Source organism: Schistocerca serialis, unplaced genomic scaffold, assembly GCF_023864345.2.
Source record: "Schistocerca serialis cubense isolate TAMUIC-IGC-003099 unplaced genomic scaffold, iqSchSeri2.2 HiC_scaffold_842, whole genome shotgun sequence".
NCBI lineage: Eukaryota > Metazoa > Arthropoda > Insecta > Orthoptera > Acrididae > Schistocerca > Schistocerca serialis.
In genome coordinates, this window is record NW_026048455.1 from 423,844 (window position 1) to 450,586 (window position 26,743).

At 42.4% G+C, this 26,743-nt stretch overlaps 1 protein-coding gene across 1 annotated transcript in view; it reads left to right on the forward strand.

The window, feature by feature from the left end:
• LOC126452251 (neuroligin-2-like) overlaps nucleotides 1-26,743 on the forward strand; it is a 162,374-nt gene that overhangs the window by 102,733 nt on the left and 32,898 nt on the right. The gene's annotated exons all lie outside the window — the stretch shown is intronic.

Sequence of the window (26,743 nt, forward strand, 5' to 3'; positions counted from 1 at the left end):
CCAGCGCACGTTGGTCTATCGATTATTCATATGATTTTGAAACGCATCACTGTTGGTTTTTGAACATTTTTGAAAACATTTTAAGTTGATTTCTGAATGAATCATAAGTTGATTTATGAATGCGTGATGTCTCTGTCAGGAGAATCCTCGTCGCATCTAGAAATAAACTTTCCGCAGACAAAAGGGGACGGGGCTATACGAGCTGAGCGTAGTAAAGCCGAAAGGATGAATGCCAATCGCTGTCTGATTATGTGGTTGATTGGGTTTGCGAATGATCAGCGTTGTTATAATTACTTGCGAAATCCATAGATTCAGACTACCAGAATGGAAATAAACGACTAACAGGAATAACAGGTGAGAAAGATTACGTATTATCTTCTCGGTGTATCCAAGAAAGTGAAATTTTGACAGAATTTTTTTGGCCAGATCGCTACACTATTAAGGACCAGTTGTACAGTCACCGGTTAGCAGCCGCTTAAGTTCTATCTGGAAGTAACGCGGAAAATGTGTTGTACGAACATGTAACAACGCCTAACCGGAGAATAGTCGCGGGGTAACTAAACCTATGATTGTGGCAGGGTTAGTGAAATTAATCGACGAACAAATTTTGACAATGGCAGGAATAGCTACAGAATTGGTGATGACAAAATTGTTTGTTAGAACGAGGGAGGAGAAGACACGGGGACATCACACAAATTATGGAAGAATGAGACGATTCCAAATTTATATAAAAATTTCGTAATACTACTTTTCGATCTCATGCTTGAGAAACTGGTGCGTATCAATGAAATGTGAAACTATTTCCTAACATAAAGCTTTTTGCTTGTAGTAGGCCTAATAGGCATTTGAGATTTGTAGCCGTGAATTATATTCTGTTGTGTTATAAAAATGACCATTTGTGGCAAAACAGTCTCGTTTACTTGGCGTGTGCTACAAAATTGGTGCAGTATTAGAAAGGCCTATTTTGTTTTATCTAGTATACAGTGACAAAATAGACGTAATCAGATCGAGAAACCACACAAGTCTTGGGTATTATTTGTATTAACAGCTTTTTCAGTGTTAGATAACGACATATCGATTTTTCTTGTAGCAAAACGTTTGACGAGCTTTGATGAGGTAATAGATTCCTTCGCAGAAAGGAAAGCAAGCCCTGTAAAGCTGTAGCAAGAATAGAGAGAAAAAAATGCTAGGAGCTAATGTTTACTTTCTTGCTTGTCTTTTGTCTTTATTGGCTTTATGTATCCTATACTTAATTCTATGTCACACAGAACAGCAAGTTATTAGCTAACAGGCAATAAAGACTGTAAATTTTCTGAAGAGTTCTTGTTCTCCAGATTACAAATAATCCCATCCGCTATTAAATGCGAGGTTTTTTTTAATTTTTTTTAAGAGGGGCAAGCCTGCTGACTGGGAGCAGGAGAGGCACCACAGGACATTTCAGTTGCCACTGTCTTCAATTTAGTTTGATGGCATCCATTAAAAAATTTACAAGTTTGCTGTTTGAAGAGGCGTGGCACTGCACTTCGGGCCGGCCGATGTGGCAGAGCGGTTCTAGGCGCTTCAGTCTGGAACCGCGCAACCACTACGATCGCATGTTCGAATCCTGCCTCGGGCATGGATGTGTGTGATGTCCTTAGGTTAGTTAGGTTTAAGTAATTCTAAGTTCTAGGGGACTGATGACCTCAGATGTTAAGTCCCACAGTGCTCAGAACCATCTGAATCATTTTTGACCTGCGCTTTGGCACACTTAAGATCAAACAACATGTCTTACATTTCCTCGAGCACATATGTTTTGTTTCAGACTTTTCGGAAAGATGTGCGCTACAAGATAAACATACGTTTGAAAATTCGATTTTTCTTTAGTATTGACTAGGTTAGCAAATATCGTAGATCCGGGACTGATGCGCAGCGCAGTCTGAGTTATAGTGGGTAGTCTCCATGTGACCCGTGTTTACATTTAGTGATTTTGCTGTTTCTCCTTCGTTTACTCTCATGTCAAATGAAAACAAAACGGATTTGTGTGGGCGGGAGCTATCAAGTGAATGAAAGTACATTCACACAATTACGGAAGGCTAAAATATGTACTTAGTTTCAGATTTTATTTCATTTCCAACTTTCTGACAGTCAAGCAATAAACGCCTTGCAGAACAATGAAGTTATTTTTGTCTGTTTGCTAAAGAAATTTGACTTTTATTAACTTTTTCCGCAGAGTCAGTCAATGCATTTGAAACGAAATGTTTAATTCCACATTACTTGCTAGTTTCAACTTTTTGCTGCATTTCAAGTGCACGTTTCCATCTTCTAGCACGTATGACAGTATGCTATAATAAAGAACCAAACATTGTATAATAAGGTAGTGGTGCTCCAAGAAAATTTACATCCCGAAAACCACATTAAAAAGGTTAATGTCAGGTCGAGGTCTACTTCATTGGGAATCTGGACATACGAATGTGCACTTTAAATATGCATTTTAAATGTATACATTTTAGTATGGTTCACGAAATACCGATGCTCTTGGAGTATCCTCTGATGTCTTGTTTCTTTTATTACACAATGTATGATCTTTCAAAGTTTTACACGTACATACGGGTTTCCGACATCATGGTAGCTGTGCAAGCGCGGTGTCACCTGTTATCTGCGCTCTCTGGCAATTGCTGAAACGAACCTATTTCTAACAGGTCGCGGGAAAATATTGCGAATGGTGGTTTGAAAAGCGTTACTTTCAAAGTAAATATCCTCTTACGTAAGTTGAACCATGTGCGAGAATGTACATGAATTTCTTAAATCACAGAGCGTTTGCCTCACATTTAGAAATAAACTCTTTGATGACGAGCCATTTAGAAGAATTTCGAACCCTGAAGATCAGACATGTCATTATTAAAATTTTACTGACACATTTGTGTGATATATCTTAAAGTGTAACACGCGCAAAAAAGATCAACATTATATTGCGAAAGCTTAGCTTCTCTGGCAGTTTATTAACCTTAGAGAACAATATAATATGTGAAAGCTTTTTTTTTCTTGTAGCAACATTATGTAGATTAATTTAAACTATTAACTTTCCCTGTTTGTGTCTTCGTGCTACTTAACAGTGATGTTGCTGTTGGCTGACTACATCACTTGTCCTATTCTCTGAATATCTGATGTCATCAGCTGGCGAGATCACGTGACATGAGCTATGTCCGGCTTACAAAAGCGCATCGCAATCTCGATTTAAATGTTTCGGAAAGTAACATGCGGTGTTTGGCGGAATTGCAATGTATACTTTCGTAATACGAAAATACGAAGCGTACATGTTGCTGCACATCAAAGATATTTCCAAAACGTGTCTTTTCTCCTGAGTTTCGTTTTCTAAATAGCCGGAAAATTCAACGCCCGTGTATAAAACCATCACCATTCAAAGGATTGACAAGTTTTGCACGGAAAATATACTGTTACCTAACATGGAAAAAGTGTGTTTTCACCCGGGAGAAAGTGTATTTTTAATGGGGAAATCCGGGAAACACCCGGGAGTTTTTTTCCTTGTCCACGTATACACCCTGAAATTGTGGGCAGCCTGTGTTAAGTTGTGGACATGAGGCTGTAGTATGCCAAAATTGTTGGGTCACAAACAGCAATGACGCAAAATGTCTATATATAGTGTGCAAGAGATTTTCCAGAATGTTTTTGAAGAAGAGAAGATAGTGTGCAATGTTTGTCCCACAAAACTTGATTCCCAAAAAGCTCTATTGAAATTCAAACACCTGAAGCATTAAGCTCTCTATCTTAACTTAATTATTTTCAATTTTTTTAATAATCCAGTCAGACAAGGTTTTGAATGATGTACATACCAAACATATATATAACTTGTTAGCTTGATATTAGTTTTTTTGTCGAGTTAAGTAGGCTGTAACTTCTTATGCCTATCATTAGGTATGTAGTGAAGGTTCCCGATAAAAAATGACCTTCACCACACTCATTGACTTTGAATGCATCATATCGTAATGCCCTATCCCTACCCCACTTCCTCTGCTCCCCCCTTCCCTCCCCTCTACGTATAAGCAAATAATAGCCTAGTCTTTCAGGACCTTCTAAAGTGGACCTAAATAAAAGTAACTCAGTTGTGCCAGTGTGAAATAAAAAAGAAACTCCAAGATCTGGGAGGCAATGCAGCTGTGCTTCATACAAACCAAAGCAGTTACGTTTCACATCCTTCTCCCTGACTTCATAACGAAGTATTAAAATGAGGCCACAAATGATAATGTAGCTGCAAGATTCTCTCTTCTCTCTATTGTGTACACACACACACACACACACACGTGTTTGTGAGGTTTAATGATGGACAGTGGTGAATAATGGTGAATGGAGAATGATGTTCAGTAGGGTATGATCATCTATAGAGTGTGTTGGTCAGTTGAAAAAGGTGGTTAGGGGAAAATGATGGTCACCTCAAAAGGTGACTGCTGTCACTCTTTTGGTGATATTAAGTGGCATAGCTTACATGGATCGAGGTCATTATCATGTTATGGGATGGAGCAATTAATGGTCATCATTTGACATGTGCTCTCTCTTTCTCTCTTACATGCACTTATACACCTGAATTTTTCGCTGTATTAAAAAAAAGAAAGAGTCAAGGATTTCGGTCATATTCCCCTAGCAGCTTACACCACTAGCAGCTAACAACCTCAATAGGTGACATAATCCACTGCCTGAAACCGTCCCCCCTGTGGATGACCTCCCTCCCGAAGTAATTGATATCTCTTCCAATATGTGACGCCTTCTGCACTGTGAGAACAATGGTACTGACTCACCATGTTCATCATTTAAGAATAATTATGTATGCTATGACTAGCAAAATTATTGCAGAATAAATTCTATACTCTGTATAGAAGACAACAATGCGATAAGCAACCGTTACGAAATCAGGCCAAGAAAGTATAGATACTCAGTCTCTACCACACACACACACACACACACACACACACACACACACACGCACACTCACTCATACATACACACACACACACACACACACACACACACACACACACGCACGCACGCACACACACACACACACACACACGTACATGTGTTACAAACAACAGCACAGCAACTGACTGTTTGAGAAAGAGAAAGGTCAGTGCTGCACATATATCCTCACATCTCAGATTTATGATAAAACACAGTCCGTCCCAGTGAGCTGTGCGTGCGTGTGTGTGTGTGTGTGTGTGTGTGTGTGTGTGTGTGTGTGTGTGTGTGTGTCTGTGTATGTGTATGAGTGAGAGTGTGTGTGTGTGTGTGTGTGTGTGTGTGTGTGTGTGTGTGTGTGTCTGTGTATGTGTGTGTCTCTTTCACCACTTAAAACAATTTTTATGGTAAAAAGTGATCGGTTTCGGTCTGTGTGAGATCATAATCAGACCTGCTACTCCATTATTTCTGTTGGAAATGGGGGGTATGGATCAGATCGAAACCAGTCACATTTTAATATAAAAATAAATTATTTAATGCAGTCAGTACTGTTTCGTAATTAAATTTTTAATACTGATTTTTCACTGCTGCAGTTAACTTCAAAAATATTTAAAAGAATTTTGATTTTCATTATATTATATAACGTAGGGAATGGAGGGAGGAAAATCCATACAATAATATACAGATATAAATTTTGTTACACGAAATTTTTCAAACAATATATCACAGTTAAGTAACTTCATGGCAGATGAAAACTGTCTCTTGCTATGGGACTCAACATCAGGATCTTTGTCTTTGAAGGGTAATTGCTCTACCAACCTAGCTACCCAAGCATGACTCACAACTCATGTGCACAGCATTACTTCCGCTAGTATCTCGTCTCCTCACATCCTCATCTCCTTCATGTCACTACATACTCCGCTGCACATTTAAAATTACATTTTGGAAGTAATTCGCAAACCTGTGGCTAAGCAAAGTCTTAACAGTATCCTTTCTTCCAGGAATGCTAATCCTTCAGGTTAAGTTGGAGAACTTCTGTGAAGTTTGAAAGATAGGAGATGAGGTACTGGCAGAAGTAAAGCCATAGCGACGTGTTGTGAGTCATACTGAGGTACATCAGTTGGGAGAACACTTGTCTGTAAAAGTCAAAGATCCTGAGTTCAAGTCACTGTCTAATAGACAGTTATAATCTGGTAGGAAGTTTATGGAGCACCCGCGCTGTTGCAGAGTGAAACTTTCATAGTGGAAACAATCCACAAGGCCATATCTCCAAATAATCTTCCTTTCCGGAGTGCTAGTTCTGCAAGCCAAGCAGAACTTTTGTGAAGTCTGGACAGCTGTAAATGACTTACTGTGGAAGTAAGACTGTGAGTATAGGTCCCGAATCTTGCTCAGGCAGTTCTGTAGCTAGAGCGCCTGCCTGTGAAAGGCAAAGATCCTGGTTTCGAGTCCCAGTGTGGCACACAAATTTAATCTGCTAGGAAGTATCCCATCACTATGTGCTTACAAGATATGCTTCATATATTGATACTTGTGATCCTTGGGTCCAACAATCCTCTTTTATGTTATTACAACACAATGCTTACTACATTTTCATTCAGTGAGCTAGTGGCCTTGGTCTCTTAACCTTCGTTTAATTACACACCCATTAAACCATTGACAATTATCTTTAAGTCCAATAGGTTCTTCTTATTCACATCAATTCTCCATTCTTTGTGTGTAAATACGTAGCCCTTAAGCAACATTACATATCTTTCGTGCACCCACTCGTTAACAAATATTGCAGCTTCTAAGTTACTTCATCCCATTATGCTGTTAGGACTGTCTGCCTCAATTTTCCCAGCTTATTTTTCACAACTGTTTCAAAATACTATGTATGGTCTGTTTTTATAATGGTTGCTTAGCGCATTGTTGTGTTCTATACAGAGTATAAAATGGAATGTTTTACCTTAAACTGATAGTGATCATTTGCGCTTTTACCAGAATTTATCCTGTAATAACTTTCCTAGGCGTAGCTTACGTAACTATTCTTACATTATACACTCCCACTAATTTTTGTGTTTTGGGGTCGATTGGTTCTACTGCGTTAGCATGGGTAATAGGTCAGACCCCCGTCAATCCCCTGAATGCAAGAAGGAATTTGTGAAACTCTTGTTTTTGGTTACTCGACAGGCAGGCATTCTGGCCTATTTTATGTTCTCGCCTACTCGCATTTCTATCTGCTCTATTTTTGCATATCATGCACACACATTGAATATTATGTATTGCTTCTGCTACGACTTGTCTCTGTTGTTGTCTCGGGGTTGTGGGAATTTAATTATTTCTCTTATTTTACTTACGGCTTTTGGATGTTTAGAACAGTCGTGGGTGGTACTTGAGTTGTGATATGAGGCAATACATTTGTCGAGTCTTGGAAGTCTCGTAAATGGGTATCCCAAGTGTTGAGCCTTTTTTTGCAGTGTAGGCAGCGTAATGTCCCACATCTTCCACCATGTATTCTGGCACGTCAGAACTAGGCTGATACTTCCAAATATATACAGGTTTTATTCTGCTCCTTTTTAGTCTGGCTCGCCATTGAATCGACCTGTATTGTGGCCCACTGTGCCACAACAGCTTGTTATCCCATTATTCTTGTTTCAGAAAATTTTTTGTCAGGTCTTCACTGATGTTCCTTCCTGTTGTTTTTTTCATAGGTGTATTGCTTGTTTTGAAATTAGTACTGTTACCACAAAAATGTACGTGTGCCCATTTGTAGTACTGGTAAGCGGCACCATCAAGTCTGTTGTGAATAACAGTTTCGGTTTAGTGGGTGTTATGGATTATGTGGGTGCTCTTGTTTGGAATGTTACACGTTTAGCCCGTTGACAGTCTTTACACTTTGCTAGTACCATTCTTATTCACCTTTCCATATTATTGAAGTGACATGACCGTTTGATTTTGAGACAGCATTTCTTTGATCCAAAATGACCATAACTTAGATCGATGTACCAAATGTGTCTGTTAATTAAGTCATTTGGTGGAAAAATATTCCATAAGGCACTACACACTTCGTCAATAAAACAAGATGTCATCACGCAACAAATAACGTGCCTAATCTCTATTTATACTTACTCTTTCATTTGTGTTTAATCTTTAGTGTTTCTGAAACCTTCTCTTGTTCTGTTTCGATATTTTTACAAGTTTTAGTAATAAAGTTTTCAAAAGGAATGTTACTTATATAGTAGACTGAAAAATGTTTCTCGTGTGAATTTTGCCTTGTGTCGTCTTCACTGTACCTTGGCGAACGTGGTACGGCACCTGCTATTCAATTTGTTGCTTCAAGTATATAAATCGCTGTGAAATCACATTCTTGTAAACTAAGCACTCACTGGGCGAGTCCTGAATACCTAGTGTCGCCCTCAGTATACATTCTAACGCTTTGTGATCGCTGTATACTCTGATATTTGTGGCAAATTTTTGAAACCCCATATTACCGCTAAAGCTTCTGTCTCTGTTATGGAGTAGTTTCTTTCACATTTGTATAAAACCTTGCTTCCATATACAATGGTTTATAAGCTGTTCGTCCTTCTTGCTCAAATCGTTGATGTATGAGCACTCCCAGTACTTTTTCGGCCCTCTATTGCCATGCAGAAACTCTGCGTTAGGTCTAGATGTGATAGAAACGGCGCTGCTAATAATGGTGCCTTTAATTTCTTAAATTCTGCATCATATGGTCTGTCCCACTGCTAGGGCGTTTTTCTCCTGACAGTGCTCGTAAGTGAAGTGTGGCCAAATTAATAATTAATATAATTTATTCTAAAAATTGACAATTCCTAAGAATCCTCACTGTGTTCTACGATTTTTGGGTGTATCTTACTGTCTAATTACTTCTATTTTGTATGAGTCCGAGGCAATTCCTTTTGCTAAGGTAATATGTTCTAGAAACTCTACCTGTTTTGTTCCAAAGATGGACTTCGTTATATTTATCGTTGCCAAATGAGCTTTTAACTTTTCAGTGAGTTTACTTAATGTTTGGTTGTCTTGACCCGATGTACCCACTGCTATCAAAATATCATCGACGTAGGAAGTTAACCTCTCCTGTAAATCCTTGTCTAGGATTGTTCCCAAGCCGCCTATAAACGCCGCTGAGGTGATATTGAGTACGAACGGAAGTCTTCTAAATTGGTAGCATCTACCAAATGCAATGAGGGCTGTGTACTGTCTACATTCTGGTGCCAACTCAATTTTCTTAAACACAGACCTCAAATATAATGACGTTTTTCCTCAGTTTTTGCATCATCTGTCACAAATTGCAGTTGCAAGTAGTCCCTGAAGCGAATGTGTTTGTAATTTTATCTTCGAAGTGAATCACAATGTCTACAAACATGACACATCCATTTCTAATGCCTAATATTGCCTACCACTCATTGAGATAATCGGTCCCCTTAATCATTTCGACGGACAGCTTTGGAATGATCACGAAATTGGTTTCTCAGTGGCGTTCCTGAAAGAGAGTTGTAGCTCTAATTTGAGTTACGATCTTACTTGAAGGTCCAGTTATGGACCCCTTGAATTTCCAATTTCGTGTTCCTGGTTTCCAAAATGGCACTTTCTACTCCGCATTACAACGATTAAATAAATATTCCGAAATGGTTGTTTGCTTACTCCAATTGTCGAGCATCGCTTTCACCTCTGTGTTATCTATGGATACTTCGACTATCGGATGAACATCTATTGAAGTCTTGGGTTCCACCTCTTTTACTAATGCTTCTTCTAGTGATTCATACTAGAGACAATTTATTTCCCTTGTTTCCTATTAGAGAATTTGCATCGCTTGTACGTTGTTGAATGGATCTTCGTTTTTCTGTAGTCTGTCTCGTATTAAGCCGTGAGTTTATCTAATGTCAGGTAACTAGCTTCCAGTGGAGTGGAAACAGTGATTCTCACTTCTTATTTTCCTGCTACCTGTGTTCCTACGGGTCATTCACTATCCTGAGAGATTTCTCTGTCTTCCCCATCCGGTTCAAACATTTGTATTAGGCAGTCAAAGCTTGCATCATCTATTAGATTATCAGTCTGTTGTGTCCCAACATGAAATTTTTACTTTTTAGCCCCATCTGTGTACTTTAAGTATCATTTTGTTAACTTTTTACGCCATAAGCAAGTGTAAGGATTCTCCTGATTTCAGTTCTGAGTTTAGGTGAGAGTAACCCACTGTCATCCTGGTTTTTCACTTCCACGTCTAGTCATTTCCGACGTTGACCCGCATTAGGTGGTCTTAGCTCCAACTGTCGTGCTCTAATAGTTGTACAATCTTTTGATTGCCCGGATTCTGTTGTTGTCGAACAAAGGTAGAACACCATTAAAGATTTGGTAGCGTGGCTGGGAACTATTTGGTCTGCCTTGCCCGTTCCAAGGACGCCCATACGTATTTGAGTTGTCATTTCCGTTGTTGTTTCTGTTATAATGGAACCCGTTAACGGTCCTATTTATGTTATCATTCGATCTACTCCAGTCTGCGTTTTGCCATGTGTTTGCTATTCAATATCCGAAGGTACTGCCGCTCCTCTGTCTATCACCGTTACCTTCTCCCTGATACTTTCGTTTGCGTGTTTCTTCTTCACTAAATGTGAATTCCATGAACTCCATCTCTCTCAGAACCCCTTTAAACGCTAGCACATTATCTCCTGTTCTTCCTAATAATGACTGTTGATAATGAATCGGAATTTTCATCGTATGGAAACATATCAGCTCCCCATCACTGTACAGTGTATCGAGACACTGATTTCTTTTCGCAATGTTCTAAAAATATTTCAATGAACTCGCCTCCCCACAAAGTTCGATAATGGTTCTTTGGAGGAACCAATACTTTAAACGATTTTGTGCTTCAGTCCAGCAGGATATTCTAATAAAATATGTCTTAAGATCGTCGTATGACATGCAGATCCTTACCACTCTCTGAATCGTTACTACTACGCCACTTTCCATGTGGGGGATACAAAGGCCAATTTGTACGCTAATGGCCAATTCTCCGCTAAGCCAACTTGAAACTGATTTGTAAGGGCATGTGGGAGAAATGTGTTTCCATCCTCTTTATAATGCTAAAAATTCCTGACTATTAAGAAGTGGTCGTTACGAAATTTATTATTCTGAAAATTTTTTGGTGCTGACTCGACCATCGTACCCCGTCTTCCACCTGTTGTGTTCACATTGTTACCTCCTTCTTGTGGAACGGTTATCGGGTATTTCAGACTTCTTAGATGCGTATTGCATCGTATTAACGGTCTGCAGTTACTTGTGTCTACTTGCCCTGTAGTTAACATTTTCTCTATTCCAGATATGTTTCGAGTCCTTGAATTACGCCTGTCATCAGTCCTGTGTCTTAACATGCCAACAACGTCGAACTGTTATACGTTACAGACTGTTCTACACTGTGTCTTGATACACAATGCATTGGTACATGTATACCTGGGACTGGTCTAGCTTGACATTTGCCTGCATGCACTACCGCGTGCGCAGGTCAAATCAGATTTTGTTGCAGCATTATCATATCTGTTTGCTTTGAACCTGGTTTAACGCCTCGAAATTCGTGTAATTTTGACTACAGATTGTCTGTTTCTCTTGTGCACGTTTGATCATTAGTTCTTTGCCCGATCTACTAAGTGGGGACTTTTGTGCTTCCTACACTACACTCAGTTTCGGTTCTAGATGTCTTTTCGCATTCTTTCCCACTGCGTGTACTCCGTTTTTCGATAGTAGTCTTTGGTCACTCTCCACGCTTCAGACACTCCATGTCTTACTCGTATTTACTCAAGAACAGCTTTACTAAATCTTGTAAGGTTACACCCCCTATTTGTTTTTGGATTCATTTGTGGGAATTCTATTGTTGAATTTCCATAACGCGGGGCATGTCGCTTTCTGTCGTGCACCCGTTTCTTCTAAAGCTTCTCTCGCTCTACACGAAGGGCTATTCGCTATTATTTTTTATGTCTTTCTTCGCGCTCTAGACACTCTTTTGAATGACGTCGCGTGAGGTATTTAATTCGCCTCGGATTTTCGTAGCCGCTTTCTGTACGTCGCAGATATTTTTCTCCTTATGTTCTTATTGTGATGTCAGTTTTCCAATAGCATCGTGGCCTGGCTTCGCGTCCTGTCTTTTACGATCTAACTGTTCACTTAGTGCCTTTCTTTATCTCTCGAATCTCTTGATTTTTATTTTATTTTTTTTTACTTTCTGATACATCTCGACAGGCTGTTGATATTTACTGACAGGTTTGTTTTACACTTACGGTAATTTTCCGACTCAGTTCCTGCAAATCTTCGAACATGTCCAGTTCGTCGTCGTGTTTACTGTCCCTCTTCCCTGTTACCATTGCATGCAACCTTTCTCTGTTTCATTTGTGAATTTCCGATTTTTTCTCCCATGCACACAGTGCTGGTGCACTAACATATAACCCTTCGGTATTACGATCGCTACGATCTTGTGACCTTCGATCCTCTATGATTACGTCTGCTGCTTCCAGAAGTCTGTCACTTTTAGGATGTGACTCTCATTGTTCACTTAGTACCTCCGCCTCATTTTTAGTCTCCTGTCCCACATCGGGCTGTATACGATCAGCGCCAGGCTGCTCAACCAGCTCGGTCTGGTCTAACACCCTCCCCCCACTCCCCGCCTCACAACCTGGCGGCTCTGTTGCGACCTATCCCTGTTTGCGATGTCGAACCGGAGTGACACTCTTTGTCCTTCTAAGTGTTAATGCGATTGGCTTCTTGTCAACATGTAATTATAGGATTTTAGTTTTTTCAGGAAAATAATTCATGTTTGTATCTGACGTCTCTGATAAAGAAAGTTCTTGAGACGGCATTAATTTTGCAAAAAATTGCTCTGCCCTGTACTCTCCCTGACGAGACAACGCTGTTCTCATGTGAAACAGAATTTAAAAAAAAATAAAGAAATAAAAATAAAACTTCCTGGCAGATTAAAACTGTGTGCCCGACCGAGACTCGAACTCGGGACCTTTGCCTTTCGCGGGCAAGTGCTCTACCAACTTAGCTACCGAAGCACGACTCACGCCCGGTACTCACAGCTTTACTTCTGGCAGTACCTCGTCTCCTACCTTCCAAACTTTAAAGAAGCTCTCCTGCGAAGGTCGAGGTACTGGCAGAAGTAAAGCTGTGAGTACCGGGCGTGAGTCGTGCTTCGGTAGCTCAGTTGGACAACACTTAAGTCTGCCGCCGGCAGTGCTGCGAGGCGGTCACGCGCCAGAGCGCTGCGGGCGAGGCGCGCACAGTGTGTTTGTGTTTACTTCGGCCGCTGTAAGTGCCGTTTTCCTTCTAGACCACCATGGCGCACAACTATCGGAAGAAGACATTACGTTTCAACTTTTGTTCCGACTTCGCCCGACCCAAGGCCCTGGAGGTAGAACGATTTATACGCGATGAAGTTAAAATACCACCAACGGATCTAATTGGTATCCACTTGTCCATAGTTAGCAGTACCGTCTACGTCAAAATGATCAACGATGCGGCGTGCGACAAGGTGCTTCAAGAGGCAAAACGTGGACTGCGCTTCTGTCATTCCGACGGCAACGTCGGACCCGTTACCGTCGATCACGCAGGTCTCGGCACACGGACGATAAGGATCTTCGAACTGCCGTTCGAACTACCTGCAGACGTCGTCATCGAGGCGCTCCGTCCCTATGGCAACGTCCTGGAACATGTTGCCGAACGATGGGTCCAATTTCAGACCTATCCAGTTTTAAACGGTGTTAGACAGGTCCGCATCGAGTTGCAGAAACACGTGCCTTCCTATCTACGTATCGGAGGCTGCCGTGCCATTATAATGTACGACGGCCAACCTCGGACCTGTTCCGGTTGCGGGAAAGAAGGTCACCTACGGTCTGAATGCATTCAACGACGTGTCGCGCAGCTCCCGTTGTCGGAAGCGTCCGTCACACCCACGATGACCGCCCTACCGGTCACTTACGCAGCGGCTCTTGCCACGTCTACAGTTTCGTCCAGTCCGTCGCCCGGTCCTTCCGATCGGCACGTCCCACCGTCCCAGTCACCAACGGACGGTACAGACGTCCCACCTGACAATCTTGCCGCCGAACAGGCTCCCGCACCGGACGCTGAGGAGACCAGTACATCTTCACAACACCTGTTTGACAATCTCATTGTACCCACCGACGCCTTCGAACCAGGTCGACGCTCCTCCTTGCCGTCGTCCGACACTGAGGAACACGTGCGCAAACAACGCTCGCCACGTAGGCGCAAACGCCGTCGCCGTTCCCCCACGGGCTCTCAGAGCGTTGCCACCCGCGACGACGAAGACGACACCCAAGCAGCCGACATTTCCACGCAGAGGTCGGCGGACAACTTTCACGATGAACAAGACGTTTCGCAGGACGGGACCACTATGGAGGTCGCCACGCACAATGTAACGATCGGTGCGCCGGTTGAGACGCCTGTCTCCCCGCCGACAACTCCAGATCTCTCTCACCACGACGCAATTCCCATGGACATTGGACAGACCCACGGCACAGGAGCATGGGCCGACGACATTGAGGAAGGTACGCCCCCTCCTCCGGATGAGTTACCTCCGCCGGACGAGGCTGCCTGTTAACATCAAAAGCGAGGCACTGCAGCTGATGGGACGGGACTTCCTGTCGGTGCCCTCCTCTTACTTCCCTTGGTGATGGTAGATGCGCGTCCACCACCACTGAAACAAACATACCGGTTTGCCACACTGAACATCAACATGATCGGCACTGCACCCAAGCTGCAACTCCTATGTGACATGCTTCGGGCCTCTGACGTCGACGTCGCCCTTCTTCAGGAAGTACGCGTTGCCACACTACCACCAGTCTACGGCTACGACTCATACACGTCCACATGTGATGAATCAGGGCGTGGAGTGGCTTTCTACATACGCGAAGGAATCCCACTCACGGACACGACAATCCTTCCATGTGGAAGAGGCATGGCTGTTACCATCTTCGACACGCGCGTCATCAATATCTACGCTCCGTCTGGCTCCACGAACCGTCGGCAGCGGTCCACTTTCTTCGCACATGACGTGGCGCCCCTGTTTTCTGGACGCTATGATCGCCTTATCATGGGAGGTGATTTCAACTGTGTCCTCCATCCGCAGGACCAAGTACCTGGTTATTCGCCATGCCCGGCGCTGCTCACCTTAATCGAAGATTTTCATCTAGTGGACGTTTGGGAGAAAATTCATGGCAATACCCCCGGTTTTACCCATTATACAGCACATTCTGCGAGCAGACTGGACCGGTTTTATGTCTCTGCTCACCTCGGCAATGAAGTCGCCCAAGCTGAACGATGGCCCCTTGCATTTTCGGACCATTGCGCCGCCATTTGCTCCCTGGCTCTGCCACCTCAGTCAGTGTGGCGCAGCAGAGGTTACTGGAAGCTTAATACCTCCCTCCTTAATGATCCACACTGCCGACAATGTATTGCCGCTACATGGGCGTCTTGCGAAAGACGCCTTCCGCAGTACACATCCACGTTCCATTGGTGGCTTAAATGTGCCAAACCTGCGATCAGAAAGGCCTTCATACAATGTGGCAAGGAAGCAGCAACATGGCATCGAGACACCACAAATTTTCACTACGCCGTCCTCCGTGAGCTCGATGCGCTCCCTCCATCACCTGACACCCACAGGGAACGACAACGTACTAAAGCTCGTCTCCTCTCTCTTCAACGTGCACGACTGCATGGTGTCGTGGTGCGTTCCCGACGACAAGACCTCCTCCACGACGAAACCCCATCCACAATCCATGCCGCATCCGACCATAGTCGTCGACGTCGGCTTTTCGTCCCCAACATCACGACCTCCGATGGTGTTCACCACACAACACAGGCGGCGGTCGTGTCCGCCTTTGCTGAACATTATCGCCAATTTTATGATGATGAAGCGATGGCGACGCCCTTTCCTGATGATCTCCGTCCTTCCCCTGAACGGACCCTCACCGTAGCGGAGTCAACGTCCATGATGTCTGCAATCACCGCAGAAGAGGTGGTAGAAGCGATCAACAAAGGGGCCAAGAACAAATCACCCGGACCAGATGGTCTCCCAGTGGAGTTTTACCGGGCGTTCACCACGTTAATGCTTCCTCGCTGGACGGAAATGATTCAGGAACTCTTTACTCCGTCCTTCCCAATTCCACCTGAATTCGTCACTGGCATTCTTCTACCTGTGCCTAAACCGAAGGGAGGGTCTCATGTCTCTGCATATCGCCCCCTTACACTACTGAATGCAGACTATAAAATCTATGCACGCCTCTTAGCAGCGCGCATACGCACCGTCTTACCTACGGTCCTTTCTCCTGAGCAGACTGCACGTGGTTGTGGGGCCACCTTACAAACAGCCCTGGGAGAATGCCGTGACCTCATTGCACTGGCGTCGGTTTGTCGCCTTCGTGCAGCACTGGTATCCGTCGATTTCACGAGTGCCTTTGATCGCGTTCGACACCCTTTCCTCCTCATGGTGGCGACACGTATGGGGTTCCCATTGCTTTTTGTCGATGCCATTCGCCGGTTACTCCTTCCCGCGGTCTCGATGGTACAAGTCAATGGGAGGCTTGTAGGACCGATTCCTATACGCCGCTCTGTGCGTCAAGGATGCCCTATGTCTACTTTCCTGTATGCCATTGCACTTGAGCCCCTCATCACTGGACTTACCTCTAGACTGCAGGGCCTCACTTTGCGTGACCACACCTTTCACTGTAGGGCTTATGCGGACGATCTCCTCTTTCTCACCTGCTCCTCCACGGAACTCAATGACGCCATCCAATGGATCCAGCAGTATGGACGTCTTTCTGGTAGCATTCTTAATGTCCGTAAATCGACTATGATGCACATTGGGCGCGGCCTCCCGGCTATGGTGCCGACCCCACTCCCAGTTAGTGCCACCCTTCGTTACTTGGGTATCGAATTTACGAGCTCCACACACCGCACAGTGGCCCTGGCTTACCGGCGGCTTTTGCAGTCGATTCGGCACCATGTCCGCGGTCAAGTGCACCGTAACTTAAACCAACTCCAACGTGTGTCCTATGTAAACATCTATGTCGCCCCTAAACTGGTACACGTTGCCCAGATCCTCCCACTGCCGTTACTCCTTGGCCGCCGCATCCAATCAGCCTTTGGATATTTCGTGTCAGCAGGGGCACTTTTCAAAGTCCGCTACAACACTCTAACACTGCCTCCTGCAAAAGGTGGCCTCGGACTCATCAACGTGCGGGCACGCTCTTCTGCACTCTTTGTCCACACTCTGTTGCGGCACTGGCAGGGGCCGGTCCCGTCTTTAACACGCTGTCTCTTAGATATCCTCCGACCAGCTTCTCTCGATCCACCGATCAATGTGGCACCTATTTCTCCATTATTGTACTACATCGCCAATTGTTTCATAGAACTCAGCTACGTTCGGGCCGATCTTCCAGTCACCCGTCCTCCCCGTACAAAAGATTATTATCGTTTGTTTATGCTGTCCAACCCTTGCGACCCCATGGTGCTACAGCATCCTGACATTAACTGGCGCACGGTTTGGGGGTGTGTGCATGCACCCTTTTTACCGACGTCTGTGTCTGCACTCTGGTATGTTTTAGTCTATGGAAAATTCCCGACTAATAGTCGACTTTATCGCATAGGACTGGCCACCTCCCCACTCTGCCCTGACTGTCAGCTCGAAGACACCGACGAGCACCGTCTTACGTGCCCCCTGAAACAAAACGTATGGCTCCTCATCCAACGAATCGTGGGCTTTTACCTCCGTGTCCCGCCAACGACGGTAACCCCGGATTTCCTGTTGTTGCCCCAGACATTTCACTACCCTCTTGCTAAGCACCATACCCTAATCTGGTTTCGAGGACAGGCATTAGAATATCTCTTTCGGAGTGGTCCGCATACAGTCCTTGACTTCTGGTACAAAGTTGTGACCGCGCATAGCACCCTCACCCGAAAACCATCTTACCGACAAACTTTTGCCGGTTATCTCCGCAGCGTCTTTCTTGACCCCCCTCAAAGTTGGGGTGTACCATGCCTACCTGTCACATGATGCAACACCCTTATCCACGTTCTCATGCATCGACCAAAAACAAACACAATTTTATTTTTTTTCTTTTTTTTTAAAAAAAGGAAGAAGACAGAATATGTTATATTTTGTTTTATTTAATGTTTTTCTTTTTTAATATTGTTTTTTGTTTAACTAACAGTCATTTGTATATTTTTAAATGGTACTTTGAAGAACTCTTGCATAGTGAATATATATGTACTTTTAGTTTGTTCAATACAAATTTTTAAACAAAAAAAAAAAAACAAAAAAAAAAGTTGGTAGAGCACTTGCCCGCGAAAGGCAAAGGTCCCGAGTTCGAGTCTCGGTCGGGCACACAGTTTTAATCTGCCAGGAAGTTTCATATCAGCGCACACTCCGCTGCAGAGCGAAAATCTCATTCTGGAAACATCCCCCAGCCTGTGGCTCAGCCATGTCTCCGCAATATCCTTTCATTCAGGAGTGCTAGTTCTGCACGGTTCGCAGGAGAGCTTTTGTAAAGTTTGGAAGGTAGGAGACGAGGTACTGGCAGAAGTAAAGCTGTGAGTTCCGGGCGTGAGTCGTGCTTCGGTAGCTCAGTTGGTAGAGGACTTGCCGGCGAAAGGCAAAGGTCTCGAGTTCGAGTCTCGGTCGGGCACACAGTTTTAATCTGCCAGGAAGTTTCATATCAGCACACACTCCGCTGCAGAGTGAAAATCTCATTCTGGAATAAAAATAAAAATTGAAGGAACCTGAAATGAGCAAGCAGCAAGTACGCTATCTATCGTAAATTTCCTGAATCTAGAAGTGTCACACATTTACTTTAATCTCCTGAATCAGTGAATTTTCTTGCAGTGAAAGTGATTTCAATCTTCTGAATTCTTTCGACCAAAATATTTGGTCTAGAAACTGGGGCAAAATAATTGCTGTAGTCATCTAATGACATTTTCTAATCGGAATCAATACTGATTTCCGTGTTCTGGCAGATTCATTTAATTACGAGTCTTGTCATAATTACTACCATTTTCGTCAATCATGGCATGTTCATCTAATTATAATTGCTCATCAGAACTGCTACCATTTCCACAATCCTGGCAGGTTCATTTAATTGTATTGCTTATAAGAATCAGTACCTTCTTCTAATATCTAGTGTCCTTGCAGGTTTATCTAAGTACAATTGCTTATCAGAATACTACAAGCTAGTCGGAATCAATACCATTTTCGCTATCCTGGCAGCGTCAGAGAGAGGTCGTTCTACGAGAGGCCCACGACTTTAGTAGAATTCCTATGAATATATTTAGATATCAAGTACTCTTAATCTGAGTGCCATGTACGGTTTTAACTAAGTATTGCCTTCGTCACCTCTGAAAATGCGGCCATTCTAATTAGTGTGAACCGCACAGTCGCCTCTGCCATGGCCGGCCGAATTGGCCGTGCGGTTAAAGGCGCTGCAGTCTGGAACCGCAAGACCGCTACGGTCGCAGGTTTGAATCCTGCCTCGGGCATGGATGTTTGTGATGTCCTTAGGTTAGTTAGGTTTAACTAGTTCTAAGTTCTAGGGGACTAATGACCTCAGCAGTTGAGTCCCATAGTGCTCAGAGCCATTTGAACCATTTGAACCTCTGCCATGGGGTAGCTGGGACTGTAAACGCACCGTTTGCCCTCCTTCGCAAGCTGTGTGACTCTGTCGAGACCCACGCTGCGTCCTTTGATTCCTTGCAGCCGTGATAATTACGACAAACCCCATCCTCCGACATGAGTCTACAACGTGGCTCTTGAACAAAAGTGATGTGTCGTGGCTAGTTGCATTCTCTCCGTTCCATGTCTCCGTTGCTGTCTAAATGTATGTACATGCAAATGGGAAAAGTATAATATCCAGTTCAGTCAAGTACACTTTCATTATCATTTGAGACGAAAATTAAGTCGATTAATCCCAAAGTACGGCGTGTGACATATCATTAGAATCGTCTCGTCGAGGAGCTGCCCGGTGGAATTGACTGTCACCGTATCTGTTGCCCATGGAAGGTCGTAAAAATGGAATGCCAACTTACACAATTACAATTGTTTACTGTCAAATCTACTGTTGGACATAGGAATGACCCCGTGCAACAGTGCTCACTTGATCGTCAGGTAAGAAACACCATCTGTAGCTAAAACAACTAGTTAGCATTGCTGTATGGTCCTAACTGAATGCAGCTCAGAACGAATTATATACGGGACTGTTGATTGTAGCCAGTATTTAACACGCATTCCCAGTATTCTTCAGTGTTAAGATCTTTTGCTGTTAAATATTTAAGACCTTTCATTATGCGCATTACACGTTGCCCTCAAGTGTCAAGGTAGTACGTTTTAGCTCTCAGTCCTACGAATTCTGTAATAATCGATCCTGACAATTTATCTTTTATTAAACCTGCTTTCTTTTTGTTCACATGTCTGATATTATAAAAGTTATTACCAGGGTAAGCCAAAGTGTCAGACCACCGAAGCCCACTGCTTTTAATAGCATCAGAAATGTTTGCTGTGGTGACAAGATATATTAAGCTATCCATGTCAGTGTCACACATTTTAGCATATTTTGACTCAAATGTCTTCAGTGTCTGGCCATAATAAAAACCTTTAATCAGCTTCTTTGAAATATCTAGGATAGCCATTGCTTTAGCTATATGCTTATCGTAAACAATGTTAAGTCTGCTCGTGTTGAATGTAACCAAATTTTCAATAAATACGATACTGCACTTAGAAAATTTGTTCTTGCAATCAGAGCAGCAGCTCCGAATCTACCTTCTCATTTCGGTACTAACTTCACATCATTAATATTCGGCAGATTGTGAACAGTTTTCCAGGAAACATTATTATTTGTGAGTGTGAGGAAATTTATTCCGAAGTCTTTCTTGGTATTTACATGTTTCTGAGCATTAATACAAATATACGTTTTCATCCATAGAACGTTATGGAATCACGTTATCTGGGCAATAAATTTCTGTCGTGAATTATACAGTTTATCTTATCTCGTATATTGTGAAAATGAACTTCTCTGGATTACCCTGCTTGCTGATGCTACGCAGTGGTACAATTTGCTCAGGACATGGTATAATCAGAGTGATACTCCTTAAACTTTCCGAATACTGAAGATCCACTTCTAAATTGTACCCTATTTCCGAGTTATTAGGTACACTCATTATATCGAAACTGTCCACAGACTTGCCACATCAGATAGTAGTTACACTGAGACCTTACTCAGTGGTACAGACTGTTAACGTCGAAGTTTATGAAATATAACTCATCTTTCCTTTCATCATAGTCAGCCATGAGAGTCTACTGCTTGCAACTGCATGTACTATGTGAGCAGATAACAATAAAACTGCTATTGTTGCGCTATAACGAACTGTAATCGGTCTGTGTCCGTAATGTTGCAATTTTACTTTTGTAGTTTCCAGCAACGCGTCCCATACCTAGGCAGGTCAGGTCACATAATAGGTCAGATCTAGTTTGTCTGTTTTAAGACAGTGTCTGCAGAAGTTTACAAATGCAGCAGAAATTAGCAATGAGTTGTTTTTCAAATGTAGTTGGAGAACTCTTGTAATGTCTTGCATTCAAGTAAAGTTTACACACTGGATGGTCTTTGGTATTCCTGTTTTTTGATTGTTATTTCAGTGGTTAGCAAGCCTTGGAACGCCTCAGTCAGCTGTAAGTGTCCTCTAGCAAAACAGATTCTTCAGTTACATGTTTGTAAGCCACATTTATCTACACGGAATACCAATAAGTTGAAGGACTCTACAAACCGAAATATTAAGTCTAGACATCCCACCGCGACAGATTTATGACAACTTTAGTATATTTTTCCTCGTTTGTTGAAATCGCAAAAACATAACCTGAAATTATTTTCGCCGTTTCCTCCTCTTGTTTGCAGAGGTTCATGATAATAAACTGTGGATCGTAATCCGATAGATCGTGGAACACAACAGGTACACTATAAAATTAAGTTTATAATTTAAATTATAGTTATCATGCGCAGCACCACGAAATCAGCCGCTAAAATGGTGGTGATCTGAGGTCAGTCTGCATGAAGCGTTCTTTGCAAATGTGGCAGATTTGTGCTGTTCAGACTCTTCTTCCTCTTCTATACTAACAATCAGCATCTGGTTTTCCAATAATTAATTTCTTATTCATTGGCCAATAGGTCACAGCCTTTTCCTAAACCATTATATGCAACTTGCACATAGATACCGCTGAAACTCTGAACAGCGGTCGCTGTACCTGTCTTGCACGTGGAAAGCTATACCTTGCGGTATGTGCACACGAATCCCTTTACTAACTGCGAGTTGCATATATGACGAATGCTGGATTTAATTGTTTGTTGTACGACTCATACCTTACGAATCCATTACCTGTTTGAGTGTCGTACTTCTGACTGATTTCAGTAGCGAATATTCATCTAAATATGCCACTAACTTCTCTTTAGTATGAAATTAACGTGCTACTCACATGTGTGATTGTGAATAGCTATAGTACAACGTGCTAGTTTTAGAAAGTTTTTATGTAGCAGAATTTTTTTGTGGTCCTCTTCTGCCCTTCCTATAACCTCGGCTCATTGCAGTAAATTCCGTATGCATCAACAGGTACATTTATTTTGTCATTCTAAATAGATCCACACGATTCAGTGCACTAAGATATGAAATGAAACTTCCTGGCAGATTAAAACTTTGTGCCGGACCGAGAATCAAACTCGGTACCTTTGCCTTTCGCGGGCAAGTGCTCTACCAACTGAGCTACCGAAGCACGACTCACGCCCCGTCCTCACAGCATTACTTCTGGCAGTACCTCGTCTCCTACCTCCCAAGCTTAACAGAAGCTCTCCTGCGAACCTTACAGAACTAGCACTCCTGAAAGAAAGGATATTGCGATGACATGGCTTAGCCACAGCCTGGGGGATGTTTCCAGAATGAGATTTTCACTCTGCAGAGTGACAAAATAAATGTACCTGTTGATGCATACGGAATTTAGTGCTCTGAGCTGAGGTCGATGGTTATAGGAGGGGCAGAAGAGGACCACAAGAAAATTCTGCCAGGAAGTTTCATATCAGCGCACACTCCGCTGCAGAGTGAAAATCTCATTCTGAAAATATGAAATATTCGCAAAGTTCAATATTTGTAAATATGAACATGATATAAGGATGTGGCTCACATTGCTATTTTGTGGGTACGAACTGGCTATATTTAACCATTTGAAGCAAAAAGCATTAGTGTTATAATCAGCCTTTACCACAGTTTTCTTATTATCGTTTATGACAATTTCCTAGGTTTTCCCAAGTAAAATACCTTATGCCAACTACCGTTAACGCGAGGTTTAACAATTTCTTTTAATGCCCAGCTATAATCGTTCCCCCTTTACCGTAAGTCAGTCTGTAACGTTGGGTGAATACCATTCACTGGTGTCATAAATCTTCAATAGAGGCGCATGCTTGGTATTCATATACGTTTTCCTAACCGAAACTGACTTGGGCAATAGGTACTTACAGAGTGCTGAGAATTTGACTCCATTGGCTGATTCCGTTCCCACACTCTGTTGGTGAAAACTGGGAGACATGAGGCAAAAAATCGTGTGAGATCCTTAAACCCATCACAATTGGGTATTTTGCTGGTACTTATCAGGTTATTAATATCTGAATCCCAACAAATGCGTTCTAGACAATCATACCTGATTTTAACATATTTCTTAATGGCAAACGCATTACTTGTAATTAATTATATGCAGAATAGAATAGGAAACCACCGTCTCGATTACTAAGGGACTCAGACACTCGTATTTCCACTGATCCATTTATGATGGAGCTTCAAAAGTTTGGCGTATGCGCCACAACCTTCATTTCGTTGTGTTTCATCAAATGACCAGGAGAAATACAATTTTCGGTGTCAGTGGACATATTCGCTTGAAGAAAGAATGCCGCTCATGCATTCCTGTCTGTCCGAGTAAAGATTTGTCGCATTACACGGAATTTTTAACATCTGCCTGGCGCTACCTGAAGTCTTCTTGAACAGACCCCAATAGCGCCGAGACTATACAAGGAGGACGAAAAACTGCTTTAACATAATGTCTTCTTAATATCCTTCCCGTTATGGCTGAACTATTTCTCATATAGGGTAAATAAGCAGTCATCCTTATCCTCTTGTTTGTCTTGTCGTTTGTATGTGTGTAGTGTTCCGTGTACTTGCTTGGACGAATATCCATTGATCTGGAACACAGTTTGGTCCAGCTCCGTTTACAGAGTATCGGCTTCCGATATGGTTTTAGGTCGGTGGATTAAGGTCTTTAGAAAGTCCATCGTTTGTGCCGGATAGTGGCAACTTGTAACTGGCAGATACGGGTCTGAATGAATGGGTTTCATGAACACCGAATGCTCTAAGGTACCATATCTCCATTTCCATAGTAATTTTTACGTTTTTGTGTACGGAGTTCAGACAGTGAAGGAACTATCGGAGGCGGTCCAAAGCATGAGACCAAACTATAAAAGTATCATCAACGTAACGCCAAAATACGATTGTTTTCAAAACAGCTGAGGCGAATGTTCGCTCCTTAACTCCTTTCATAAAAGATTGGTCACCAGGGTAGACAAAGGGCTCTCCATGCCGACACTGTCCCACTGTTAAAAACTCGTTGTTAAATAAAATTCAGTCTGGAACCACGCGACCGCTACGGTCGCAGGTTCGAATCCTGCCTCGGGCGTGGACGTGTGTGATGTCCTTAGGTTAGTTAGGCTTAAGTAGTTCTAAGTTCTAGGGGACTGATGACCTCAGATGTTAAGTCCCATAGTGCTCAGAGCCATTTTTTTGTTAAATAAAAGGTTTGTCGAGGAGACGATGCACTCAAACAAAGCAATTGTCATCTTCAACTTTTGTAGTCCTGTCTTCCTCAGTTGCGCGTAATATTACGGTATATTGATAATTTTTACTTATGGACCGTCTGACAGCAACTGAATAAAACACAATTTCAGTGCCGTACGCGTTTCGCCTTTATTTTCTGCAAAGGCATCATCAGTGGCAAGTTACGTGGACAATTTCTTACATATTACGCTCTTGTTACAGTTTTGGTGTTGTTGTTCTTCTTACGAATGCCGATTTGCGGTTTTTTTCCCATGTTCCACAGCACTACGAACTGAACGCTTGTTTCAATGCAATGATGTCAGGCGGTCCATAAGTAAAAATTAGCAAAGAAATTGTCGATGACATAAAGTGAATCGAACAGAGGCACATTTTTAAAAAGCGAAAAGACATCGATACTGTCCAATAAGTCGTTGCTTCCCAGCATAAGATACTGCAGTCTGCTGATAAAATCACTAGAATATTTTATGTGTAATGGATGCTTGCCTACAATGGTTTTAGTTTTAGTTTAGTTTTAGTTATGTCATTTTCCATACATAATTTTCCCTATTATTTTATCGATATGTTGTGGAACAAGTCAGATTACAAGATATATATACACAGATGAATAGTGCTAATATTAATATAACAGAAGTTTTTAGTTCTATACATGATTAGTGCTAATATTAATATTACTGAAATTTTTAGTTCTACACATGCAACTACATTTAGATGCACAATTTTTTTTTACCATTTCTGAAACAGAAACTCGTCGATGTAGTTGAAGGAGTTGTCCAAAAGAAAAGATTTTTAAGCTAGATTTAAAACGTGATCTGCTACCTGCCAGACACGTTATGCTTGGGAAAATGATCATAGATTATTGTTGCTGAATAATGTACTCCTTTTTGAGCAACTGACAGCTTCAATAACGGATAGAAAAGGTCATTTACCCTCTAGTGTTGTACGTATGGACAGCACTGTCCTTCACGAATTGAGATGGATTATTTGCAAGGAATTTCATTAGCGAATATATGAACGCTGATGGCGCAGTTAAAATACTCCATTAAAAGGTGCCTACATGACGTCCTTGGGTGAACTCCACTAATTATTCTCACTGTTCTCTTTTGTGCAATCAGTACTTTATGTCTAAGTGGTGAGTTACCCCAGAAAACTTTTCCATAAGACATTATTGAGTGGAAATATGCAAAGTACGTTAGGAGGCTGATCTGTTTATTACCAAGACTAGCGATTATACGAAGAGCAAAAGAAGCTGAACTTAGTTGTTTGAGAAGCTCAGTAATATGCTTCTTCCCGTTCAAGTTGTCATCAATGTGAACACCCAAAAATTTGGAGAAATCTATCTTGTTAACTGAGCCCTGTTCATAAGCTACATCAACTGTCGGTGGTCTGTAGTCAGTGTACAGAACTGGATGTAGTGAGTTCTTTCAAAATTAAGGGAGAATCCATTTTCTGAGATTCACTTAATAATTCTTTGAAAGACATCCTTAACAATATCTTCAGCTGCTTTTTCTGGAATGGGATTTATTATAACACTCGTGTCATCTGCAAAAAGTACTAGTTCCGCTAGCTGAACGTTAACTGGGAGGCCATTCACATGAATAAGGAACAGCAGAGGACCTAAACCAGAGCCCTGTGGGACCCCCTTTGTGATAACTCCCCATTCACTAGAATTTACCGCCCTCCCAACAATGTTTGTGCTATTTAGCACGACTTTTTGCTTTCTGTTCATTAAGTATGATTAAAAAAAATGCTTAAAATGGCTCTGAGCACTATGGGACTTAACTTCTCAGGTCATTAGTCCCCTAGAACTTAGAACTACTTAAACCTGACTAGCCTAAGGACATCACACACATCCATGCCCGAGGCAGGATTCGAACCTGTGACCGTA